The 22666-nt window shown below is 46.4% G+C and overlaps 1 long non-coding RNA gene across 1 annotated transcript; it reads right to left on the reverse strand.

Annotated features, from left to right (window-relative positions):
* Nucleotides 1-90: 90 nt before the first annotated feature.
* LOC139235378 (uncharacterized) lies at nt 91-22093 on the reverse strand. Its single transcript, XR_011588470.1, has 4 exons — nt 21841-22093; nt 19474-19630; nt 10622-10810; nt 91-140 (listed from the first exon to the last, which is right to left on the reverse strand). It is a non-coding gene; the product is annotated as an uncharacterized lncRNA (long non-coding RNA).
* Between the last annotated feature and the right edge of the window lie 573 nt (nt 22094-22666).

Below are 22666 nucleotides of genomic sequence, written 5' to 3' on the forward strand. Positions count from 1 at the left end.
AGACAGAATAAACAAACATTTCTCCTTCCACATTCAAAGGCCGATGATATTCAAGTCCTGATGAATCGAGTGACTCTATCTGATCTTGACGTGACGTTTAGTTTGAGTTTCCCTCCTTCAAATCCTCCCGTTCTCACACCCTGCAAAAGGAGTTTACAAAAGTCGTCACTGTAAGTACAGGATCGAAATTCAGAAGAGACAATTCTAGTTTCTATGGAACATTCTTTCCTTCTGCTGTGTGGTTTTATATATTGACTTAATAAAAATAATAAAGTGGGAGAAGATAGATTGAGAGTAAACTGGCAAGAAATATAAATACAATCAGAGCTTCTACAGATATATAAAAAGGAAGAGGTAGCTAAAATAAACGTTGGTCCCTGAGAGGATTAAACGGGGAAATGGCAGAGACTTTAAACAAATATTTTGTATGGTCTTCACGGTGGAAGACACTAAAAGCATCCCAATAATAATAGATAATCAAGGGGTCACAGGGAGCGAGGAACTTAAAACAATCACTATCACTGGAGAAAAAGTACGAGACAAACTATTGGGACTAAAGGTGGATGTCCCCTGGACCTGATGGCCTGCATCCTGGGGTCTTAAAAGAAGTGGCTGCAGAGAAAGTGGATGGATTGGTTGTAATCTACTAAAATTCCCTGGATTCTGGCAAGGTCCCAGTGGATTGGAAAACCTCAAATGCAACACCCCGATTCAACAAGGGAGGGAAGGATACAGAAAGCAGGAAACTATAGAGCAGTTAGCCTCACATCTATCATTGGGAAAATGCTGGAGTCCATTATTAAGGAAATATTAGGACATTTAGAAAACCATAATAGTCAAGCAGAGACAGCATGGTTTTATGAAAGGGAAATCACATTTGAAAAATTTGCTGGAGTTCTTTGAGGATGGATGAAGAGGAACCAGTAGCAGTTGTGTATTTGCATTTCCAGAAGGCATTCGATAAGGTGCCAGATAAAAGGTTACTGCACAATATAAGAGCTCACAGGATTGGGGGTAATATATTAGCATAGATGTAGGATTGGCGAACTAACAGAAAACACAGAGTCGGGATAAATGGGTCATTTTCAGGTTGGCAAACTGTAACTAGTGGGGTGCCACAGGGATCAGTGCTGGGGCCTCAACTATTTATAATCTATATTAATGACTTGGATGAAGGGACGGAGTGCACTGTGGCCAAATATGCTGCTGATACAAAGATAGGTGGGAAAGCAAGTTGTGAGGAGGACACAAAGAATCAGCAAAGGGTTATGGACAGGCTCAGTGAGTGGGTAAAAATTTGGCAGATGGAGTATAATGTGGGAAAATGTGAGGTTATGCACTTTGGTAGGAAGAATAAAAAAGCAAATTATTATTTAAATAGCGACTGCAAAATGCTGCGGTACAGAGGGATCTGGGGGTCCTTGTGCATGAAACACAAAAAGTTAGTATGCAGGTACAGCAAGTAATCAGGAAGGCAAATGGAATGTTGGCCTTTATTGAAGGGGAATGGAGTATAAAAGTAGAGAAGTCTTGCTACAATTGTACAGGGTGTTCGTGAGACCACACCTGGAGTACTGTGTACAGTTTTGGTCTCCTTATTTAAGGAGGGATATACTTGCATTGGAGGCAGTTCACAGAAGGTTCACGAGGTTGATTCCTGAGATGAGGTGGTTGTCTCATGAAGTAAGCTTGAGCAGGTTAGGCCTGTACTCATTGGAGTTTCGAAGAATGAGTGGTGATCTTATTGAAACGTGTAAGATTCTGAGGGAGCTTGACAGGGTAGATGCAGAGAGGATGTTTCCCCTCGTGTGGGGAATCTAGAACTAGGATGCATAGTTTCAGAATAAGGGGTCGCCCATTTAAAACGGAGATGCGGAGGAATTTCTTCTCTGAGGGTCGTGAATCTTTGGAATTCTCTACCCCAGAGAGCTGTAGAGGCTGAGTCAGTCAATATATTTAAAAGGGAGATAGACAGATTTTTGAATTATAGGGGAGTCAAGAGTTATGGGGAGCAGGCAGGAAAGTGGAGTTGAAGTCAAGATCAGATCAGCCATGATTTTATTGAATGGCAGAGCAGACTCGAGGGATCCAATGGCCTCCTCCTGCTCCTATTTCTTATTGTTAATCTGTGAACCTTGACCTGAAGCTTCCAAAATGTTACTGATTTTGAGGAATAGACAAAATATCTAAGCATTGATAAATGCATCATCAAACATCTCCAACTGAGCTACCCTGCTCTAACTATGTCAGTATTTGTGTCAGCTGTGACTCAGTGGGTAACACACTTGCCTCTGAGTCACAAGGTTGTGGGTTGATGTCGCACTCCAGAGACATGAACACAAAACTCTCGGCTGATGCTCCAGTGCAGTGCTGAGGGACTGCTGTACTGTCGGAGGTGCTGTCTTTTGGATAAGATGTTAAACCGAGACCCCGTCTGCTCCCTCAGGTGGATGTAAAAGGTCCCATTGCACTATTTCAAGCAGAACAGGGGAGTTATCCCCGATGTCCTGGCCAATATTTTCCCTTAACATCAGTAAAGCAGATTATCTGGTCATTATCACATTGTAAATTGGTTGCTGCGTTTCCTACATTACGATAGTGACTACACTTCAAAAATAAATTAATTGACTGTAAAGTGCTTTGGGGCATCTGGTGGTGGTGAAAGGTGCAAAATAAATGCAAGTGTTTTTATTTTCTATGTGTCTTTTATTACTCTCCCTTCTCCCATTGTGCCTCCTTTTGTCTGCTGTCACTTCCCCACCTCCTCTTCCCCACCCAACTTTACAGTTCATTTCTTGTGTACATGGTCTCTCTCTCTCTCCTTTCCCTCACTCTATCGCTCCCTATAAGCTGTCCATCTGCCATATCTCCCAGTTCTGATCAAATGCTCTCCCTGACCCATCACCATTTCTCTTTCATTTATATAGCACCTTTAAGAACATAAGAGTTATGAGCAGGAGTAGGCCATACGGCCCCTCGATCCCGCTCCACCATTCAATAACATCATGACTGAACATCAACCTCAACTCCACTTTCCCGCCCGATCTCCATATCCCTTGATTCCCCAAACACCAAAAATGTATCGATCTCAGCCTTGAAATAACTCTGTAAAATGGCCCCTGGTGCTTCACAGGAGCATTATCAGATAGAATTTGACACCGAGGGTCAAAGAGGCACATTTTAAAGAGTGTTAAAAAGGAAAAGAGTGGCTCAAGTAAATGTTGGTCCCCTGGATGATGAGACTGGGGAATTAATAATGGAGAACAGGGAAATAGCAGAGACGTTGAACAAATATTTTGTATCGGTCTTCACGGTGGAAGAAACTAAAAACATCCCAATAGTGGATAATCAAGGGGCGATAGGTAGGGAGGAACTTAATACAATCACTATCAGTAATGAAGTGGTACTAGGTAAAATAATGGGACTAAAGGTGGACAAGTCCCCTGGACCTGATGCCTTACATCCCAGGGTATTAAGAGAAATGGCTGCAGAGATAGTGGATGCATTGGTTTTAATCTACCAAAATTCCCTGGATTCTGGGGCGGTCCCAGCAGATTGGAAAACCACAAATGTAACGCCCCTATTTAAAAAAGGAGGCAGCCAAAAAGCAGTAAACTACAGACCAGTTTGCCTAACATCTGTCGTTGGGAAAATGTTGGAGTCCATTATTAAGGAAGCAGTAATGGGACATTTGGAAAAGCATGATTCAATCAAGCAGAGTCAGCATGGTTTTATGAAAGGGAAATCATGTTTGACAAATTTGCTGGAGTTCTTTGAGGATGTAACAAGCAGAGTGGATCAGGGGGAACCAGTGGATGTGGTGTATTTGGATTTCCAGAAGGCATTCGATAAGGTGCCACATAACAGGTTACTACACAAGATAAAAGCTCACTGGGTTGGGGGTAATATATTAGAATGGATAGAGAATTGGCGAACTAACAGAAAACAGAGTCGGGATAAATGGGTCTTTTTCCAGTTGGCAAACAGTGACTAGTGGGGTGCCGCAGGGATCGGTGCTGGGTCCTCAACTATTTACAATTTATATTAATGACTTGGATGAAGGGACAGAGTGTAATGTAGCCAAGTTTGCTGATGATACAAAGATGGATGGGAAAGCAAATTGTGAGGAGGACACAAAAAATCTGCAAAGGCTCAGTGAGTGGGCAAATATTTGGCAGATGGAGTATAATGTGGGAAACTGTGAGATTATCCACGTTGGCAGAAATAATAGAAAAACAAATTATAATTTAAATGGAGAAAAATTGCAAAGTGCTGCAGTACAGAGAGACCTGGGGGTCCTTGTGCATGAAACACAAAAAGTTAGTATGTCGGTACAGCAAGTAATCAGGAAGGCCAATGGAATGTTGGCCTTTATTGCAAGGGGGATAGAGTATAAAAGCAGAGAAGTCCTGCTACACCTGTACAGGGTATTGGTGAGGCCACACCTGGAGTACTGTGTACAGTTTTGGTCTCCTTATTTAAGGAGGGATATACTTGCATTGGAGGCTGTCAGAGAAAGTTCACTAGGTTGATTCCGGATATGAGGGGGCTGTCTTATGAAGATAGGTTGAATAGGTTGGGCCTATACTCATTGAAGTTCAGAAGAATGAGAGGTGATCTTATTGAAACATATAAGATAATGAGGGGGCTCGATAAGGTGGATGCAGAGAGGATATTTGCATCCACTCATAGGGGAAACTAAAACTAGAGTACATAGTCTTAGAATAAGGGGCCGCCCATTTAGAACTGAGATGGGGAGAAATTTCTTCTCTCAGATGGTTGTAAATCTGTGGAATTCTCTGCCCCAGAGAGCTGTGGAGGCTGTGTCATTGAATATATTTAAGGTGGAGATAGACAGATTTTTGAACAATAAGGGAGTAAAGGGTTATGGGGAGTGGGCAGGGAAGTGGAGCTGAGTCCATGATCAGATGAGCCATGATCTTATTGAATGGCGGAGCAGGCTCGAGGGGCCAAATGGCCGACTCCTGCTCCTATTTCTTATGTTCTTAGGGTCTTAAAGGAGGAGGGAGAGGTTTAGGGAGGGAATTCTGGAGCTTCGGGCCTAGGCAGCTGAAGGCATAGCCACCAATGGTGGTGTGATTAAAACCAGGAATGCGAGGGAGGCCAGAGATCCTGGAGGGTTGTAGGGCTGGAGGAGGTTACAGAGGTAGGGAGGGACGAGGCCACGGAGGAATTTGAAAACAAGGATGAGAATTTTAAAATTGAGCTTCATGCCCAGTCACCATTTCTCCTTCCTTTACAGACGCTCCCTGACCACTCTCCATTTCTCCTTCCTTTACAGACGCTCCCTGACCACTCTCCATTTCTCCTTCCTTTACAGACGCTCCCTGACTACTCCCCATTTCTCCTTCCTTTACAGACGCTCCCTGACCACTCTCCATTTCTGCTACATTTTTTGAAATATTTGAAGAGTTTAATAAATCTTTGAAGGTCACAGGACAGGTTAACAAAGCTGTTAATAAAGCGTAAAGGATCCTGGGCTTTATAAATTGAGGCACAGAGTACAAAAGCCGGGAAGTTATGCTAAAGCTATATAAAACACTAGCTCGAGCCCAGCTGGAGGATTGGGTCCAATTCTGGGCACACTTCAGGAAGGACACAAAGGCTTTGGAGAGGGGACAGAAGAGATTTACTGGAATGGTGCCAGAGATGAGGAACTTCATTTATGTGGAGACTGGAGAAGCTGGGATTGTTCTGCTTGGAGCAGAGAAGGTGAAGACGAGATTTGATAGAGGTGTTAAAAATCATGAAGCTGAGATAGAATAAATAGAGACACTGTTTCTAACGGCTGATAACCAGAGGGCACAGATTTGAGGCGATTGGCAAAAACAGAGGTCACATGAGGAAAACCATTTTCACACAAGGAGTGGTTCGGGTTTGGAATGCACTGCCTGACGGAGCGGTGAAGACAGAGTCAATAGTAGCCTTCAAAAGTGAATTGGACAAACACTTGAAGCAGAATGATATTGCAGGGATTTGGGGAAAGTGGGATAACCGGATTGCTCCCCGAAAGTATCGGCGCAGACTCGATGGGCCGAATGGCCCCCTTCTGTGCTGCAATATTCTGTGATTCTAGAATTCTTTACAGATGCTCCCTGCTCTGTCACCATTGCTCCTTCATTTACAGACGCTCCCTGGTCCATTACTATTTCTCGTTGATTTACAGACGCTCCCTGAGAGTTTGACGCAGACACAGTGCGAGCAGAGCCGGGACCCGGCAGGCAGGAGGAGAATGTTCCCCGGTTTATATCCCCCCCGCCGCCCCACCCCGCCCCACCCCACCCCACCCCACCCCGGTGTGGGGAGAATGTTCCCCGGTTTATATCCCCCAGCCCCATCCCACCCCGGTGTGGGGAGAATGTTCCCTGGTTTATATCCCCCCCTCCCCCCCCCCCTGTGTGGGGAGAATGTTCCCCGGTTTATATCCCCCCCCCGGTGTGGGGAGAATGTTCCCCGGTTTATATCCCCCCCCCCGGTGTGGGGAGAATGTTCCCCGGTTTATATCCCCCCCCCCGGTGTGGGGAGAATGTTCCCCGGTTTATATCCCCCCCTCCCCCCCCCCGGTGTGGGGAGAATGTTCCCCGGTTTATATCCCCCCCCCCGGTGTGGGGAGAATGTTCCCCGGTTTATATCCCCCCCCCCCCCGGTGTGGGGAGAATGTTCCCCGGTTTATATCCCCCGGTGTGGGGAGAATGTTCCCCGGTTTATATCCCCCCCCCCGGTGTGGGGAGAATGTTCCCCGGTTTATATCCCCCCCCCCCCCGGTGTGGGGAGAATGTTCCCCGGTTTATATCCCCCGGTGTGGGGAGAATATTCCACGGTTTATATCCCCCCCGGTGTGGGGAGAATGTTCCCCGGTTTATATCCCCCCCCCCGGTGTGGGGAGAATGTTCCCCGGTTTATATCCCCCCCCCCCGGTGTGGGGAGAATGTTCCCCGGTTTATATCCCCCCCGGTGTGGGGAGAATGTTCCCCGGTTTATATCCCCCCCCCCCCGGTGTGGGGAGAATGTTCCCCGGTTTATATCCCCCCCCGGTGTGGGGAGAATGTTCCCCGGTTTATATCCCCCCCCGGTGTGGGGAGAATGTTCCCCGGTTTATATCTGGGCCCGGGGCTGCACTCGGTGTTGTTGTCCCCAGCGTTTCTTTAACCCGCTCCCTGGATCTCGCTCACCTCCTGCGTCAGCGTCTGCCACCGCCGCCTGCACATGCTCAGCTCACACTGCCCGGGTGATTGACGGCAGCTCCCCACCAATAGGAAGAACGGGACGGGGCTGGAGGACCGAATGGGCAGTTGGTCCTCCAACCAATTGGAGTGTGTGAGGGGCGGGGCTTCCGGCAGGCTGTAACTCGTGGGGTGCAGCAAGGATCAGTGCTGGGGCCTCAGCTATTTACAATCTATATTAATGACCTAGATAAAGGGACCGAGTGTAATATTTGCTGACGATACAAAGCTCGGTGAGACAGTAAGCTGTGAGCAGAACACAAGAGTTCAAAGATATATAGATAGACGATGTGAATGGGCAGTAAGGTGGCAGATTGAGTATAATGTCGGGAAATGTGAGGTTATTCACTTTGGTAGGAAGAATAGAAAAACAGAATATATTTTAAATGGTGAGAAACTTTAAATGTTGGTGTTGAGAGAGATTTGGTGTCCTTGTGCAAGAAACACAGAAAGTGAGCATGCAGGTACAGCAAGCAGTAAGGGGGTGGAGTATAAGAGTAAGGATCTATTGCTACAATTGTACAGGGCCTTGGTGAGACCACACCTGGAGTACTGGGCAGTTTCGGTCTCCTTATCTAAGGAAAAATATACTTGCCTTGGAGATGGTGCCACGGAGGTTCACAAGATTGATTCCTGGGATGAGAGAGCTGTCTTACGATGAGAGATTGTGTAGAATGGACCTATACTCTCTGGAGTTTAGAAGAATGAGAGGTGATCTCATTGAAACATACAAGATTCTGAAGGGTATTGACAGGGTAGATGCTGAGAGCTCGATTCCCCCGGGCTGGAGTGACTAGAACTTGGGGGCTCAAGATAAGGGGGAGCCATTTAAGACAGAGATGGGAAATGTCTTCACTCAGAGGGTTGTGAATCTTTGGAATTCTCTGCCCCAGAGGGCTGTGGATGCTCAGTCTATTCAAGGCTGAGATAGTTAGATTTTTGGACTCTCGGGGAATCAAGCGATATGGAGATCAGGTGGGAAAGTGGAGTTGAGGGCGATGATCTTATTGAATGGTGGAGCAGGCTCGAGGGGGCGTATGATCTACTCCTATCTCTGATATTCTAATATTGACATCTAAGGGGCTCTGGATTTATTAGTCCCACCTTTTATCTGAATGGAACACACTTGCTCTGAACCCTCACTATCTCCTCCTTGAATGCCTCCCACTGCTCTGACACTAATTTACCTTCAAGTAGCTGTTTCCAGTCCACTTTGATTAAATCACATCTCCGCTTAGTAAAATTAGCTTTACCCCAATTGAGAACTTTTATTCCTGGTCCATCTTTGTCCTTTTCCATAACTACTCTAAATCTAACTGAATTATGATCACCAGCACCAAAATGCTCTCCCTTCCACCTGCCCAAGATTCATTCATTAAACCTAAGTCCAGAACCAGCCCCTCTCTTGTTGGGCTTGCTACGTAATGGCTAAAAAAGTTCTCCTGAATGCATTTTAAGAATTCTGCTCCTTCTATATCTTTCATACTAATTCTATCCCAGTTAATATTTGGGTCGTTGAAATCCCCGACTATTACTGCCCTATTATTTTTTTGCCCGTATCAGAAATGTGCCGACATATTTGCTCTTCTGTCTCCCTCTGACTGTTTGGGGATCTATAGTACATCCCCAGCAGTGTGATTGCCCCTTTTTTGTTCTTCACTTCTCCCATGTGGCCTCATTTGATGATCCTTCGAACATATCATCCCTCCCCACAGCTGGAATTGTTTCTTTAATCAACACTGCGACGCGCCCGCCTTTTTTTTATCCCCTTCTCTATCTTGTCTTAAAACCCTGTGACCAGGAATGTTGAGCTGCCATTCCTGCAGTTCTTTTAGCCGTGTTTCACTAATAGTTACAATATCATACCCCCACATGTCTGTCTGTGACCTCAGCTTATCTGCCTCAATCCCTGGACTCCTTGCACTGGCATTGAAGTATTTCTAGATTGATTCCTGTGATGAGAGGGCTGTCTTATGATGAGAGTTTGTGTAGAATGGGCCTATACTCTCTGGAGTTTAGATGAACGAGAGGTGATCTCATTGAAACACACTGGCACTGGCATTTAGCGCTGCTAAACTCCCCTATTGTCTATTTTCCAGCCTTTGTTTCCTCTGCCTTCCAAACACTAGCAAAACCCCCAGTGAGGATATTGTCCGGTCCTGTTGAGGTGCAACCTGTCCGGCTTGTACTGGTCCCACCTCCCCCAGAAACACTCCCAATGCCTCAGGAATCTAAAGCCCTCCCTCCTGCACCAAACTCCAGCCATGCATTCATCTGCTCTATCCTCTTATTTCTGTACTCACCAGCACGGGGCACCGGGAGTAATCCGGACATTACTACCTTTGAGATCCTGTTTTTAATCTCTTTCCTAGATCCCTAAAATCTGCCTGCAGGATCTCATCCCTCTTTCTACCGATGTCATTGGTCCCGATATGGACCACAACCTCTGGATGTTCATCCTCCCCCCTCAACAATGTCCTGCAGCCGCTCAGTGACATCCTTGACCCAGGCACCAGGGAGGCAACATACCATCCTGGAATCATGTCTGTGCCTGCAGAAGCGCTTGTTTGTTCCCCTAACTATCAAATCCACTCCCACTATTGCTCTTCCACTCTTCTTCCTCCCCGCCCTGTGCAGCTGAGCCACCCACGGTGTCGTGGACATGGCTCTGGCTGTACTCCCCAGAGAAACCATCGCCCTCATCAGTATCCAGAACTGAAAACCGGTTAGCGAGCGAGATGCACTCAGGGGACTCCTGTCCTACTCTTGCCCCATAACGCTGACATTTTTTCAACTCATGTTTATCTCTTCCGAAAGTTACAAGTGAATCTGCTTCCACCACCCGAACAGGCAGTGTGTTCCAGGCCATAACATCTCACTGCTTCATTAGTCCCCTCATGTAGCATCTGGTTCATTTGCCAATCACATTCAATCTGTGCCTCTGGTTACTGAACTTCCTGACACTGAAAATTGTTTCTCCTTATTAAGAGGATTGGGGGGCTGGAAGAGATTACAGAGATAGGGAGGGGTGAGGCCTTGGAGGGATTTGAACAAGAGGATGAGAATTTTAAAGCCTGAAGCCACCAGCCGTCTCCCCCAGTGCAGAATGTGACTCACTGCTAACAGAAAGGATTTTTGTTTACTTCCAAAAGATGCATAATGGAGGGAAATCAAACTCTATCTTTAACTAACAGCGACATGAGGGAAATGAATGATCTTTAAACACCTGGTCCACTTGGCACTGAAGTGTCTGAAACTCATAATATTTTGTTTCCCTGGAGTTCCTATTGACAAATGTTAAACTGTTTTGCTGACAAAAGAAATCTCGATTTAACTTTAAAACATAAATTGTTTAACAGGGGTTCACACAGACTCACCTGACAGGCCGACTCAGGATCCACCCCTCAAGCACTGCGATTGGTTGCAGAACACGCTGCTCCCTGGGCCATCCGGCTTCTGACCTCTCTTCCTGTTGGTTCGCAGGGCCATCAATCACCATTTGCCAACATTACACTGACAGATTAAGTTGAGAGGCTCAGAGGAAGAAATAAAATGGGGTCGTGAATCTGAGGTAAGAAATAAAATTAGAGAAGCATAATTAAATTTATGAACAAAACTATTTAAAGTCAAATCAAATGAATTGTTGCATTGAATACATCCTTCTGGGCCAAGTGGGAAACAAGTGATGCGTGGGCTGTGCAGAGTGTCCCTGGCTCCCCACTCCAAGTGCACATGTTTCAGCTCACATCCAACTGACTGGATAAACCTCGCCCGTCTAAACCCCATCACACAAATAGCAGCATTTGATGTTTAGTTCTGCTCAACCTTTATAAAACACTGGTTAGGCCTCAGCTGACACATTGTGCTCAATTCTGGGCACCACACTTTCAGAAGGGTATCTGCACCTTAGAGAGGGACCAGAAGAGATTTACTAGAATGGTCCGAAGGAGGAGGGACTTCAGTTATGTGGAGATACTGGAGAAGCTGCGGTAATTCTCCTTGGAGCAGAAAAGGTTAAGGAGATTTGATAGTGTTCAAAATCATGAATGGTTTTAATACACTAAATAAGGAGAAACACTTTCCAGTGGCAGAAGGGTCGGTAACCAGAGGACACAGAGTTCAGGTGATTGGCAAAAGAAATAGAGGCGACATGAGGAACCATTGTATAAGCAGCGAGTTGTTGCAATCTGGAATGCACTGCCTGATAGGGGGGTGGAAGCAGATTCAATAGTGGCTTTCAAAAGTGAATTGGATAAATACTAAAGGGACAATATTTGCAGAGCTATGGGGAAAGAGCAGGGGAGTGGAACTAACTGGATAGCTCTACCATAGAGCCAGCACAGGCACGATGGGCCGAATGGCCTCCTGCACTTTCATTCTATGAAAATGGCGGATGATCTTATCCAGAATGCTGCGACCACATATCCCCAGAAAACCAAGACCGCCTATTTCCACCTGTGTAATATCGGCCGTCTCCATCCCTGCCTCAGCTCACCCTCTGCTGAAACCCTCGTCCATTCCTCGGTTACCTCTAGACTTGACTATTCCAACACACTCCTGGCTGGCTTCCCACATTCTACCCCACGTAATCTTCACCTCATCCAAAACTCGGCTGCCCGTGTCCTAACTCGCACCAAGTCTCGTTCACCCATCACCCCCTGTGCTCACTGACCTACATTGGCTCCCGGTTAAGCAACGCTTCGATTTCAAAATTCTCATCCCTTGTTTACAAATCCCTCCATGGCCTCGCCCCTCCCCATCTCTGTATTCTCCTCCAGCCTCACAACCCCCAGAGATGTCTGCGCCCCTCTAATTCTGCCCTCCTGAGCATCCCTGATTATAATCGCTCAATCATTGGTGGCCTTGTCTTCTGCTGCCGAGGCCCCAAACTCTGGAACTCCCTCCCTAAACCTCTACCTCCTCCCTGAAAGCACTGATTCTGGCTGGTTTCAATTCTACACTCACTGGTTCCCCTCCCCTGAAGGTACTGACTCTGGCTGGGTTCAGTTCTACACTCACTGGTTCCCCTCCCCTGAAGGTACTGACTCTGGCTGCGATCAGTTCTACATTCACTGGTTCCCCTCCCCTGAAAGCACTGACTAAGTCTGGTTTCAGTTCCACACTCACTGGTTCCCCTCTCCTCCCCTGAAGATGCTGACTCTGTCTTGTTTCAGTTCTACACTCACTGGTTAACATTAGATATAGGAGCAGCAGCAGGCCATGCGGCCCCTCGAACCTGCTCCGCCATTTAATACGATCATGGCTGATCCGATCAAGGACTCAGGTCCCCTTCCCTGCCCGCTCCCCATAACCCCTTATCATTTAAGAAAGTGTCTATTTCTGTCTGAAATTTATACAATGTCCCAGCTTCCACAGCTCTCTGAGGCAGTGAATTCCACACATCCACAACCCTCAGAGAAGAAATTTCTCCTCATCTCAGTTTTAAATGGAGGCCCCTTATTCTAATATTATGCCCTCTAGTTCTAGTCTCCCCCATCAGTGAAACATCCTCTCTGCATCCACCTTTTCACAGCCCCTCATAATCTTAAATGTTTCGATACTATCACCTTTCTATCTTCTGAATTCCAATGAGTAGAGGCCCAACCCACTCAACCATTTCACATAAGTCAACCCCCTCATCCCTGGAATCAACCGAGTGAACCTTCTCTGAACTGCTTCCAAAGCAAGTATATCTTTTCGTAAATACAGAAACCAAAAATGCATGCAGTATTCCAAGTGTGGCCTCACCAATACCCTGTACAACTGTAGCAAGACTTCCCAGCTTTTATATTCCATCCCCTTTGTAATAATGGCCAAGGTTTCATTGGCCTTCCTGATCACTTGCTGTACCTGCATACTGATCTTTTGTGTTTCATGCACAAGTCCCCCCAGGTCCCGTTGTACAGTAGCACTTGGTAATCTTTCTCCATTTTAAATAATAATTTGCTCTTTGATTTTTTTTCCTGCCAAAGTGCATGACCTCACATTTTCCAACATTATACTCCATCTGCCAAGTTTTTGCCAACTCACTGAGCCTGTCAATGTCGTTTTGCAGATTTTGTGTGTCCTCCTCACACATTGGTCTTCCTCCCATCTTTGTATCATCAGCAATCTTGGCTACACTACACTCGGTCCCTTCTTCCAAGTCGCTAATATAGATTGTAAATAGTTGGGGTCCCAGCACTGATCCCTGCGGCAACCCGCTAGTTACTGATTGCCAAACTGAGAATGAACCATTTATCCCGACTCAATATTTCATTATAAGTCAACCCTCTCATCTCCGGAATCAACCTCATGAACCTTCTCTCAACTGCCTCTCCTTTCCTCCCCTAAAGGTGCTGAATCTGTCTGGTTTCAGTTCTACACTCACTGGTTACCCTCCCCTGGAGGTACTGACTCTGGCTGGGTTCAGTTCTACACTCAATGGTTCCCCTTCCCTGAAAGTACTGACTCTGGCTGGGTTCAGTTCTACACTCACTGGTTCCCCTCCCCTGAAGGTGCGGAAGGACAGACAGAAAGGAAAAGGAGATGGAGTAGCTCTATTGATAAAGGATGGAATCACTGCAATAGTAAGAAACGATATTGGCTCAAATGATCAGGATGTTGAAACGGTTTGGGTGGAGATAAGGAACAATAAGCGGAAAAAGTCACTGGTGGGTGTAGTCGATAGGCCCCCTAACAAGAGCTACTCTGTTGGTCAGCGCATAAACCAGGAAATAGTGGGGGCTTGTAAAAAGGGAACAGCAATAATCATGGGTGATTTTAACCTCCATATTGATTGGACAAATCAAATTCGTCAGGGTAGCCTTGAGGATTTGTTCATAGAGTGCATAAGGGACAGGTTCCTTCAGCAGTATGTAACGGAACTAACCAGGGGGCAGGCCATCTTAGATCTGGTCCTGTGCAATGAGACAGGATTAATAAACAATCTCCTAGTAAAGGATCCCTTGGAATGAGTGATCATAGCATGATCTGAATTTGAAATTCGGATGGTGGGTGAGAAAGTTGGATCTCTAACCAGCGTACTAATCTTAAATAAAGGAGACTATGCAGGTATAAGGGCAGAGTTGGGTAAAGTGGACTGGGAAAATAGATTAAAGTGCAGGACGGTTGATGAACAGTGGTGTACATTTAAGGAGATATTGCACAACTCTCAAGAAAAATATATTCCAGTGAGGAGGAAAGGGTGTAAAATAAAAGCTAGCCATCCGAGGCTAACTAAAGAAATAAAGGACGGCATCCTATTAAAAACAAGGGAATACAAAGTGGTCAAAACTAGTGGGAGGACAGAAGACTGGGAAGCTTTCAAAAGCCAGCAAAGAATGACTAAAAAAATGAATAAGAAAGGGAAGATAGACTATGAAAGTAAACCAGCACAAAATATAAAAACAGATAGCAAGAGTTTCTATAGGTATATAAAAAGGAAAATTGTGGCTAAAGTCAATGTTGGTCCCTTAGAGGACTAGACCGGGGAATTAGTGATGGGGAACATGGAGATGGCAGAAATTCTGAACAAATATATTCTATCAGTCTTTACGGTCGAGGACACTAACAATATCCCAACAGTGGACAGTCAAGGGGCTACAGGGGGGAGGAACTTCATACAATCACTAAGAAGGTGGTACTCAGTAAGATAATGGGATAAAAGGTGGATAAATCCCCTGGACCTGATGGCTTGCATCCTCGGGTCTTAAGAGAAGTAGCAGCAGGGACAGTGGATGCATTGGTTGTAATTTACCAAAATTCCCTGGATTCTGGGGAGGTCCCAGCGATTGGAAAACTGCAAATGTAACGTCCTTATTTAAAAAAGGAGGCAGACAAAAAGCAGAAAGCTCGAGACCAGTTCGCCTAACTTCTGTTGTTGGGAAAATGTTGGAGTCCATCATTAAAGAAGCAGTAGCAGGATATTTGGAAAAGCAAAATTCGGTCAGGCAGAGTCAGCATGGATTTATGAAGGGGAAGGCATGTTTGACAAATTTGCTGGAATTCTTTGAGGATGTAACAAACAGGGTGGATAAAGGGGAACCAGTGAGTGTGGTGTATTTCGACTTCCAGAAGGCATTTGACAAGGTGCCACGTAAAAGGTTACTGCACAAAATAAAAGTTCACAGGGTTGGGGGTAATATATAAGCAAGGATAGAGGATTGGCTATTTAACAGAAAACGGAGTCGGATAAATGGTTAATTCTCTGTTTGGCAACCAGTAACTAGTGGGTTGCTGCAGGGATCAGTGCTGGGACCCCAACTATTTACATTCTATATTAAAGAACTTGGAAGAAGGGACTGAATTTAATGTTGCTGAGTTTGCTGACGATACAAAGGATGGGAGGAAAAGCAATATGTGAGTACACATATAATCTGCAAAATGACATAGACAGGCTAAGTGAATGGGAAAACATTTGGCAGATGGAGTGTAATATTAGAAAGTGTGAAGTGATGCACCTTGGCAGAAAAAAATCCAAGAGCAAGTTATTATTTAAATGGAGTAAGATTGCAAAGTGCTGCAGTACAGCGGGACCTGGGGGTACTTGTGCATGAAACACAAAAGGATAGTATCAGGTACAGCAAGTGATCAGGAAGGCGAACGGAATCTTGGCCTTCCTGATCCATGTTTATGAAAGGATATACTTGCTTTGGAGGCAGTTCAGAGAAGGTTTCGGGGATGAGGGGGATGACTTATGAGGAAAGGTTGAGTAGTTTGGGCCTCTACCCATTGGAATTCAGAAGAATGAGAGGTGATCTTATCGAAACGTATAAGATTATGAGGGGGCGGGACAAGGTGGATGCAGAGATGATGTTTCCACTGATGGGGGAAACTCGAACTAGAGGGCATAATCTTAGAATAAGGGGCCACCCATTTAAAACTGAGATGAGGAGGAATGTCTTCTCTCAAAGGGTTGTAAATCTGTGGAATTTGCTGCCTCAGAGAGCTGTGGAAGTTGGGTCATAGAAACATAGAAAATAGTTGCAGGAGTGGGCCATTCGTTATTTTTGTGACTGGAAGGCTGTTTCCAGTGGGGTTCTGCAGGGCTCAGTGCTGGGATCCTTGTTTTTTGTGGTATATATCAATGACTTGGACTTCAATGTTAGGGGTATGATTAAGAAGTTTGCAGGTGACACTAAAATAGGCTGTGTGGTTGAGAATTAAGAAGAAAACTACACACTGCAGGAAACTATAAATGTACTGGTCAGGTGGGCAGTAAAGTGGCAAATGGAATTTAATCCAGATAAGTGTGAGGTAATGCATTTGGGGAGGTCTAACAAGGCAAGGGATTACACATTAAATGCTACAACACTGAAAATTGTAGAGGAACAAAGGGACCTTGGAGTGTAGGTCCACAGATCCCTGAAAGTGGCAGGCCAGGTAGATAAGGTGGTTAAGAAGGCCTATGGAATACTCGCCTTTATTAGTCGAGGCATGGAATACAAGAGCTAGGAGGTTATGCTTGAACTGGTTAGGCCGCAGTTGGAATATTGTGTGCAGTTCTGGTCATCACATTACAGGAAAGATGTGATTGTACTGGAAAGGGTACAGAGGAGATTTACAAGAATGTTGCCTGGACTGGAGAATTTTGGCTATGAGGAAAGATTGGAGATGCAGAGTCCATTTTCTTTGGAACAGAGGACACTGAGGGGAGACCTGATGAAAGGGTATTAAATTATGAGGGGCCTGGATAGAGTGGATAGGAAGGACCTATTTCCCTTGGCAGAGTGGTCAATAACAAGGGGGCACAGATTTAAAGTAATTGGTTTAGAGGAGATACGAAGGGAATTTTCTTCACCTGGAGGTTTGTGGGGGTCTGGAACTCATTGCCTGAAAGGGCGGTAGAGGCAGAAACACTCAGCACATTTGAAAAATACTTGGATGTGCACTTCAAGTGTCATCACCTACAGGGCTACGGACCGAGAGCTGGAGAGTGGGATTAGGCTGGATAGCTGTTTGTCGGCCGGCACGGACACGGTGGGCTGAAATGGTCTCCTGCCATGCTGTATTTCGATGATTTTATGATTTATGACCTAGATGAAGGGACCGAGTGTAATGTATCCAAATTTGCTTATGATACAAAACTAGGTGGGACAGTAAGCTGTGTGAACACAAGAGTCTGCAAGATATATATATATAAATAGACTATGTGAGTGGGCAGTAAGGTGGCAGATGGAGTATAATGTAGGGAAATGTGAGGTTATTCACTTTGGTAGGAACAACAGAAGAACAGAGTATCTTTTAAATTATGGGAAACTTTTAAACGTTGGTGTTTGGAGAGATTTGGGGTGCCCTTGTGCAAGACACACAGAAAGTGAGCATGCAGGTACGCAAGCAACAAGGAAGGCAAATGGTTTGTCCTTTATTGCAAGGGGTTCGAGTATAAGAGTAAGGAGGTCTTGCTACAATTGGTGAGACCACACCTGGAGTACTGGGCACAGTTTTGGTCTCCTTATCGAAGGCCGGAACTTCTTGCCTTGATGACGGTGCAACAAAGGTTCACAAGATTGATTCCTGGGCTGTCTTATGATGAGATAGTGTGTAGAATGGGCCTATACACTCCCGAGTTTAGAATAATGAGAGGTGATCTCATTGAAACATACAAGGTTCTGAATGGGACTGACAGGTTAGATGCTAAGAGGTTGATTCCCCTGGCTGGACTGTTTGGAACTTGGGGGCACAGTCTCAGGATAAGTGGTATGCCTTAATATAACATAAGAACATAAAATTTCAGAGCAGGAGTATGCCATTCGCCCAAAAGCCTGCTCTGCCATTCAATGAGATCATGGCTGATCTTCTACCTCAACTCCACTTTCTTGCACTATTCCATATCTCTTGATTCCCTTAATTTACAAAAATCTATCGATCTCTGTCTTAAATATGCTCAAAGACAGAGCCTCCAAAGCCCTCTGGGGTCAAGAATTACAAAGATTAATGAGTAAAGAAGTTTCTGCTCTTCTCAGTCCTAAATGGCCAACCCCTTATTTTGAGACTGTGACCCCTGGTTCTAGACTCCTCAGCCAGAGGAAACATCCTCCCTGCATCTATCCTGTCACGCTTTGTAAGAATTTTGTATGTTTCAATGAGATCATCTCTCATTCTTCTAAACTCTAGCGAGCACATGCCAAGTCTACTCAATCTCTCCTCATAGGACAATCCTCCCACCCCAGGAACTCAGTTTGGTGAACCTTCGTTGCCATCTTCAACGGCAAGTACATCCTTCCTTAGGTAAGCAGCCAAAACTGTACACAATACTCCAGCTGCAGTCTCACCAGGGCCCTATATAATTGCAGTAAGACGTCTTTACTCCTGTACTCAAATCCTCTTGTAATAAAGACCAACATACCATTTGCTTTCTTCGTTGCTTACTGTATCTGCATATTAACTTTCAGTGATTCGTGTACAAGGACACCAAGGTCCCTCTGAACACCAACGTTTCCCAATCTCTCACCATTTCAAATAGCTGTTTCCAGTCCACTTTGGCTCAATCACATCTCAGCTTCGTAAAATTGGCTTTTCCCCAATTGATAACTTTTATTCCTGGTCTATCTTTGTCCTTTTCCATAACTACCCTAAATCTAACTGAATGATGATCACTGGCACCAAAATGCTCTTCCACTGATACCCCTTCCACCTGCCCAGCTTCAGTCCCTAATACTAAGTCCAGAACTTCCCACTCTCTTGTTGGGCTTGCTATGTATTGGCTAAAAATTTCTGCTGGTTGCTGACCCCTCTGTGAAGGGAAATAGCTCCTTCCTATCCACTCTATCTAGGCCCCTCATAATTTTATACACCTCATTAAGGTCTCCCCTCAGCCTCCTTTGTTCCAAAGAAATCAAACTATTCAGAGGTTTGGTGGGCTGGAGGAGGTTACAGAGATATGGATGGGTGAGACCCTGGAGATATCTGAACAAGAGAATTCGTATTTTAAAGGCTGATGCCACCAGCCATCTCACCCAGCACAGAATGTGACTCACTACTAACAGGAAGGATGTTACTTTAAACTACTACGAATGCATAATGCGGGGAAATCAATCTCTGTCCCTTTAACTAACAGCGTCATGGAAAGAGGGAAATGAATGACCTTTAAACACCTGATTAACTTGGCACTGAAGTGTCAGAAACTCATAATAGGAACTCCAGGAAAACAAAATACTGAGCAATGTTACGTTGTTTTGTTAACAAAAGAAATCTCGATTTAACTTTTAAAAGATAAATTGTTTCACAGGGGTGAACACAGACTCACCCGACAGGCTGACTCAGGATCCACCCCTCAAGCACCACGATTGGTTGCAGAACACGCTGCTCCCTGTGCACTCCGGCCTCTGACCTCTCTTCCTGTTGGTTCCCAGGGCAATCAATCACCACTCACCAATATTACACTGCCAGATTAAGTTGAGGGGCTTGGAGGAAGAAATAAAACAAGACCGTGAACCTGAGTGAAGAAATAAAATTCGAGAAGCATGATGAAATTAACAAGGATAGACAATATAAACTGAAGGGTACAATCCGAAAGGGGGTGCATGAACAGTGAGACCTGCGGCTATATGTTCACAAATCACTGAAGGTGACAGGACAGGTTGAGAAAGCAGTTAAAAAAAGCTTAAACAGGTTGCTGGGCATGACAGAGCAAGGAAGTTATGAAGAACCTTTGTAAAACACTGGTTCGGTCTCAACTGGAGCATTGTGTCCAATTCTGGGCATCGCACATTAGGATGTGAAGGCCTGAGAGGGTGCAGAAAAGATTGACAAGAATGATTGATGAGATGAGGGACTTCGGTTACGTGGATTGACTGGAGAAGCTGGGGTTGTTCTCCTTGGAGCAGAGAAAATGGAGAGGAGAATTGACAGAAGTGTTCACAATCATTAGGGATCTGGACAGAGTAGATAGAGAGATACTGTTCCCACTGGCAGAAGGGTAGAGAATCAGAGGAGATGGATTTGAGGTGAATGGCAAAAGAACCAAAGGTGACATCAGAAAATCTATTTTACGCAGCGAGTGGTTAGGATCCGGAAAACACGGCCTGAAAGGGTGGTGGAGGCAGACTCAATCACAGCTTTCAAAAAAAAAGTTGGATATTACCTGAAAGAAAACATTTGCAGGACTGGGGGAAAGGGCAGGGCAGTGGGACTAGCTGGGAGCAGGCAAGGGTTCGACGGGCCGAATGGCCTTCCGTGCTGTAACCATTCTCTGATTGTGTGAGCAGAACCACTCTGTTCCCTGACTCAATCTAAAGCCTTCCTGATTGTGAGCATCTCTGTTAAACCTGCCCTGCACCTTCACTGCTCCAAGGAGAACCACCCCAGATGCTGCAGCCATCATCTTATTGAATGGCGGCAGGCTCGAGGGGCCAAAGGTCCGACTCATCTCCTATTTCTGATGTTCTCATGTATTCATGTCACTGGTCCCCATCCTGCACCTGCTCCCTGCAGTAAGATGGCCGCCGCGCATGCTCCATGCCCTGCAGCGGGACAATGGAAAGTATTGTGACGTCGAGGAAGCCCCGCCCCCCGTGGCGGGCGGCCCCGTGCTGCCCAAAGATGGCGGCAGAACTCCCGGCAAACCCCGACAGTAACCAAGGCCCGTCCCCGCCCGAAGGTACCCCACCCGCCGACTCGGTGGCAAATCTCACCGCCCGCGCGTGTCCGTGAGTCTGTGAGTCCTCAGGGAGGCTGAGCGCACTGCCCGGGCTGCTCATCCATCCTCCGTGGGGGAGGGCAAAACGTCGTCCGTCCGCAGCTAATCTCCCACAATAGGCTGACCCCGCGCCTGCGCACAACTCCACCTCTCCTCACCTGGGCCCCGAGCTCAAAGGCTGCGAGCAGAGCCCACCACCAAACTCCCCAACCGCCCGCCCGCAACACTCAGCCCGCAGCCAATGGCGAGGCGGCATGGGGCACCAGCTCACCCAGCGCGCTGCTCCGCACCAATCAGTGGCGGGGGGCGGAGCCGCGGCACCAATCAATCACTGGTCGCTGAAGGTACTGACTCTGGCTGGGTTCAGTTCCACACTCACTGGTTCCCCTCCCCTGAAGGTGCTGACTCTGGCTGGGTTCAGTTCTACACTCACTGGTTCCCCTCCCCTGAAGGTACTGACTCTGGCTGGGTTCAGTTCTACACTCACTGGTTCCCCTCCCCTGAAGGTACTGACTCTGGCTGGGTTCAGTTCCACACTCACTGGTTCCCCTCCCCTGAAGGTACTGACTCTGGCTGGGTTCAGTTCTACACTCACTGGTTCCCCTCCCCTGAAGGTACTGACTCTGGCTGGGTTCAGTTCTACACTCACTGGTTCCCCTCCCCTGAAGGTACTGACTCTGGCTGGGTTCAGTTCTACACTCACTGGTTCCCCTCCCCTGAAGGTACTGACTCTGGCTGGGTTCAGTTCTACACTCACTGGTTCCCCTCCCCTGAAGGTGCTAACTCTGGCTGGGTTCAGTTCTACACTCACTGGTTCCCCTCCCCTGAAGGTGCTGACTCTGGCTGGGTTCAGTTCTACACTCACTGGTTCCCCTCCCCTGAAGGTACTGACTCTGGCTGGGTTCAGAACCAGTCACTGACATCATTTACTTTGTTCCTGCACCAAGATGGCCGCGCATGCGCGCTGCTACTCACTGAATCAAAATGGAGTAACGCAGAACCTATCTTCCTGTACGAAGATGGCCGCCGTCAGCCTGGACTTATGGCCGCCGTCAGCCTGGACTTATGGCCGCCGTCAGCCTGGACTTGTGACCGGGAGAAAGCCCCGAAGCTGCAACCGCCGATATTCCGGTTCTTATTCCGGGCTTGCGGCGAGCACCGGTTGTTTATGAAGCCACCACGACTCCCTGCTGGTCGATTACTCCCCTCCGCCCCGCCGAAATGGACATTCTCAGGAACCACTCAAAAACATGTCTCCTCCGCCATTACATGCACCGCGCATGCTCCAAACACTGCCTGGGCCCGCGCCTGCGCACTGTGCTCCTGTAGACTGGGTGTGGCACATTCTCTCCCGCGGGGCATGCTGGGTACATAGGACCATGAGAAATAGGAGCAGGAGTGGGCTAGATTCTGCACAGTGAGAACAGAGTAAAGCTCCCTCTATGCTGTCCTAAAGAATCCCAGGGCAGGTACAGCACGGGTTAGTAACAATTTAAAGCTTGCTGTTCGCTGACTCATCAATCACTCCCTGGGCAGGTACAGCACATGTAAAATACACAGTAAGGATCCATCTGCACTGTCCCACCAGGTATTCCCAGGGTATGCACAGCACAGGTTACATACAGAATAAAGCTCCCTCTGCACTATCCCAAGAAACAATCCCAGGGCAGATACAGCACAACTATTTTGTTGTTGACCTGTAAATCAAATGCATCCTGATTAAAGGAGGGAGGGGAACTATAACCGACAAAATAAACCAATTAAACTTTGGACGGTAAACTTAAATCAAATTAAAATTTGG

Source organism: Pristiophorus japonicus, chromosome 23 (genome assembly GCF_044704955.1).
Source record: "Pristiophorus japonicus isolate sPriJap1 chromosome 23, sPriJap1.hap1, whole genome shotgun sequence".
In the NCBI taxonomy this organism is placed as follows: Eukaryota; Metazoa; Chordata; class Chondrichthyes; family Pristiophoridae; genus Pristiophorus; species Pristiophorus japonicus.